This window comes from Phalaenopsis equestris, unplaced genomic scaffold (assembly GCF_001263595.1).
Source record: "Phalaenopsis equestris unplaced genomic scaffold, ASM126359v1 Scaffold000094, whole genome shotgun sequence".
NCBI lineage: Eukaryota > Viridiplantae > Streptophyta > Magnoliopsida > Asparagales > Orchidaceae > Phalaenopsis > Phalaenopsis equestris.
In genome coordinates this window covers 4114837-4119816 of record NW_018164536.1, presented here as the reverse complement: position 1 = coordinate 4119816, position 4980 = coordinate 4114837, and positions in this window count along the sequence as shown.

Below are 4980 nucleotides of genomic sequence, written 5' to 3'. Positions count from 1 at the left end.
TTGGAACTAGAGCATAAGTCATATTAGGTAGTTATATAATTTAAATATAATCTTAAGAATTCAATAGATAGTAATTTATTATAATTGATTGTATTAGAGGAGATTAGATTGAAAGCTTATAAGAGTGTCATGATCTATAAAGAGCAAATTAATAAATGACATGATTAGAAGCTTAAGGAAAATTTTCAAACATGGACAAGAGGTTTTATTGTATAATTTAAAATTAAAATTATTTTCAGAAAAACAAAAATCCAGGCAGTTTGATCATTTCATTGTAGTTAAGTTTTACCCATTTTGAGCTATTGATATCAAGGATATAAAAACCATTCGAGTGTTTAAGGTTATTGGCTAGTCACTAAAGTTACACTTACAGTGTGATAGGAAGGGTTGTAGAGAAACTCAGAAGTTGGATCATCCCAAATAGTCAATCTGGGATTATGAAGTTGAGAACTTGAAACAAAGCTCTTCTTGGGAGGCAAACCAAGTAATGTTGTGATTTGATATGCTTTTGTTTATGGCTTTTTCCTTTTAACTTATGATGTTATGTGCGCAGTACTAGTATTGGATGATTATGCTAAGATGATTTTGTTGCATACTTTGTGTAAATATGAAATTTGGCCTTGAGGGATTTTGTTTTTGGAACGAACGCCCCTGCCCACCTACAGAGTGTCAAGGCGCTGCACTATCCAGTATGCATATGGAAAACTTACATGTTGTCTACCTGAGACAGAAATGCTTCGTAGCTCTCACTTGGTGCTTAGGAGTCACACTATTCCTATTCTAGATCTATTTTAGCTCCTAGGAGCAACCCGTGAGCACCTAGACATTGAGACCATTATTAAAATGATTTTTAATTTTTTTCCCTTTTGATTTTCTCAATCATTTCCTATGTTCATTGCCTTAGCCTACCAAAGAAGAACCTCCTAAAGAAGGAAAAGAAAGATAAGAAGCTGGAAGAAGAAAGAAGACGTAGAAGAGGGAGAAGGAGATTAACATCTTGGTTCTTTAGTTTATAGGTGATATCATCTTCTCTTCTCTATACTTTTCATTTGATTACTTAATTTAATTTCCTCATTTTATCATTTCCTTTGAAATCATTACATTGTTCCCTCTTTCTCTCATTTCTATTAATCTCCTCATTTCTTACTACACATTCAAAATTCCTATGCCAAATTTCCTAAAACTCATGGCACCAAAACTTAAGGGTGAGAAACAAAAAACTTTGCTTTTTTGTAGTGCTAAAGCTAAATAATGTTACAATAACTTTTTGGCATCAAAGAAGTTTATTCATGAAAAGAGATTTATTTAGCCCGGTGGTAGAGTAGAGGGTGTAATCATGAGTAGAGATTGAGAGAAATTTTGTTATGAAATTGGGATGACGATAATTCCTATAATAAGATATTTTGATAACAAATTTGATGCAAAATATGTTATAAAAAAATTGTTAAATTACAGAAGAACTACTCTTGATTGTCACCCACAAGTTTGAAAGTCTTGTTGAATTCTCACCTTGTTAGCTTAAGTTAACTATTTTAAAAATTATGATTAGTAACTTTTAAAAATCATAAAACTTCTTACTTTCAGGCTAGATTCAAAAGTAATAAACTAAAAATTTTTCAGAATTTAGGAGTTCATTCATTCCTCGTGGGATCGACACATAGACTCAGTTTCATATACTGCTCAAACTACATGTGGGATCGACACATAGACTCAGTTTCGTATACTGCTCAAACTACATGTATACTTGTGTGTATTGTTGGTGTTTTGCAGCATTTTAGTTCAAAAGTTATGCATCTTCAATTGGCTTTCAAAATTTATCATTGTCCTTTGGCGAGTCTACACTGTGAATTCTAGGATTAACTTATGGATTCATTGTAGCATCATTTGATTCAACTGTCTCATAATTTTTTTTATATGTCATAAATGACATGTTGTTCTATCTGAATTAAAACTTTACTTATATCATTTCTGACTCTAAATAGTTTATTTTGTCCACCTTCACTGATAGAAGGATGATCAGCTCTATGCATATTCCATATGACATGTCCATTAAAAAAATCCTTATGATATTAAGTGAATCTTCACATCTTTGAAGTTGTAAAAGTATCTATTAATAAGTTTTTTGCACGAACATAAATTTTTTTGAGATACATCCTTGCTCTAAATTGCAAGTTCCAAAATGCTCTCAAATCTTCTTGTACATTCAGACCTTCATTTGGATTTAGTTATCCATCTTTTATTCATTTTTTAGCGGAAATTAAAAATCATAATAACTACCAGTAACTGAAGGTATCAAAATAAATTATTATAGCAAAATATAATCCTTTTATAAATGTAAACAATGAACTACAACTTTCATCTAAAAGAGAATTAATTACATATATTACCAATACCATTTAACCCAACTCCAACTATATTACAAAGTCAAACCAAAATTAAGAAGCTCACACTCATATTAGAAAATGATTAAAAAAAGCTTTCAATTTAGTGAATGTTACTAGTTTTCATATAAGATGTATATTTTAAAACAGCTCTTTGCTATTAATTGAGTTTATACAATATTTTCATTGGAAGGCTAGGATTTAAGCAGGCTGAATTTCTTAATAGAGATTGACAATATGACCTTAAGAACTTATTAACAACAATTATGAAGAACAGAGCAAGTTCAATAAGATATTTTAATGGATGCTTATGAGCAAATAATATTGGACCTTGGAGACAAGAATAAAGGAGATCTGTTGTTTAATGTAACATAGTTACTTTCCCAATAAACAATAAACCTATGGATCCTATAAGCAAGTCTTATTGCCTTTGCTTTGTTCAAATATTGTAAGAGAAATCCTTCCTTACCCTGATATATCATACACACAAATTAGTATACAAGCATTGATGGTAGCTATTTCTAAGCGCATATTATGTGAATCATTTGTATATATTTAAACTTAAAACAAGCGTTTATAACTGGTTGGAATAAGGATGATGATGATGAACTTTTATTGTTATTTAAACTCTCTTCTTGTATCTTGTTTTTAACATAAACATTTTACCTTAAAATCTAAAGTTATCTACCCATAGATGAATGGAAGAAAACTATTAATTTAGTGAATTTTCTGAAATTGAAGGGATGCAGTGAGATTATATATTTATTTGTACTAATTTGTGAAGGATTTCATAGCTTAATCTTAACAAAATGAAAAATATAACTTAAAAAACCCAAATATATACTGTTTATTAACATTCTTACCCATAATTGACATGGAATATACGTCGAAAGAAATAATCTAAAATGAGAAGTTATTTTCAGAGTAGCATTAATCAAAGCATCACATTTTATGCATATAGTAAATCATATAAAATGTTGACAACTTGTATGGACAAAACATGCTAACTGCATTATCCAGACATATTACAAAACATCATAAAAAATTACAAACCGAGCAAATTCATAGGAAAAAAAGAGAGTTAAGTGCAAAATGGCAGGTCGACGGCCTGAGAAATTAGTGGGAAGAATCTTTGGCTCGTCCACAACACACCAAAAGACCTAAAAATTACAAATTGAGAGAAAAGACAATTGAGAGGGAAAGGAGGCTGCATGCAAAATGAAAATGGATAAATCACGGGATTCGGCTCACTGATGACTAACATAAGAGATGAAGGTGGCTTGCTCATTGGCGACGGGGAAGAGAAGATATGACAACACCTAAAAGATGAACGTGGCTTGCTTACTGGCAACGGGGAAGAGAAGAAATGCGTGTGAGAATATTAGGGGGAAACTGAGAAACCGTACGAAGCTAGGTGCGTACATGAGTCAGGCCGACTTGTTAGCCGGCTCGAGCTTGGCTTGATTAGTGACTTGTGAATTGAGCTCAATGAGCTAACAAGTCAAGCACAAGCTAGGCCTGGCTCAACTCTTTTAGCTTGTGAGTTGGCTCATTTAGGAAAATATTAATATAAAACATACTAAAAAAATATTAAATATGATGACTTTATTATTAAAGTATTTAAAAATGTTTAAAAAATAATACATTGTATTTTATATTAACTGATCCTTTATTAATTCTCTCATTCTAAATGTCATTTTAGTATAACATTACTGTTGAGAAAATAAGGGCAAAGAAAAACAGTAATCGACACAAATCCAGAAGAACACAGAGATTTAACGAGGTTCGGCAAAGATGCCTACGTCCTCGGGAGCAGAGCGGCGAGTTCCTTTCAATAATCAGAAAAGAGATTACAAAATAGAGGATACCTCCTGGGGTTACTAACAGATATATTTATAACCCCAGGAGTAAACCTAGGCACAATATGTAATTACAACATTACCCCTGTACCATACCGCGGGGCTTTGCCCCCGCACCTCAACCCACGTAACTTCCCAATTTGAACAGATTCTTCCGCTCCGCTTCGATCCAACATCTGTCCCGATATGGTATATGAGCCATACCATAACAAATCTCCACCTTGGCGAATATCCAGCCCCTTAGGAGAAAAAAAAAATATCTGGGAGTTACACCTGCACCACTATGGGTTGGGCTACCATGCTTCTCTAGCAACTGCAAACATTCAACAAGTCCAAGCAATGCAAGAACTTGTTGATAGTAACTGGCTTGGTCAACATATCAGCTGCATTCTCATCAGTATGAACCTTCTGCAACAGTATCTCCCCAGAAGCAATCAACTCTCTGATCTTGTGATACCTGACATCAATGTGCTTGGTTCTCGCATGGTACACCTGGTTCTTAGCCAGATAAATAGCACTCTGACTGTCACAATGCAACTGAACTCCACCTTGCTCAATGCCCAGTTCCTTTACTAGCCCAGTAAGCCATAAGGCTTCTTTAGCAGCTTCAGCTACTGCCATATACTCTGCTTCAGTAGTAGATAATGCCACAATAGACTGAATTGTTGATTTCCAACATATAGGCCCTCCACCAAGAGTAAACACATACCCAATTGTAGATCTTCTGCCATCCAAATCAC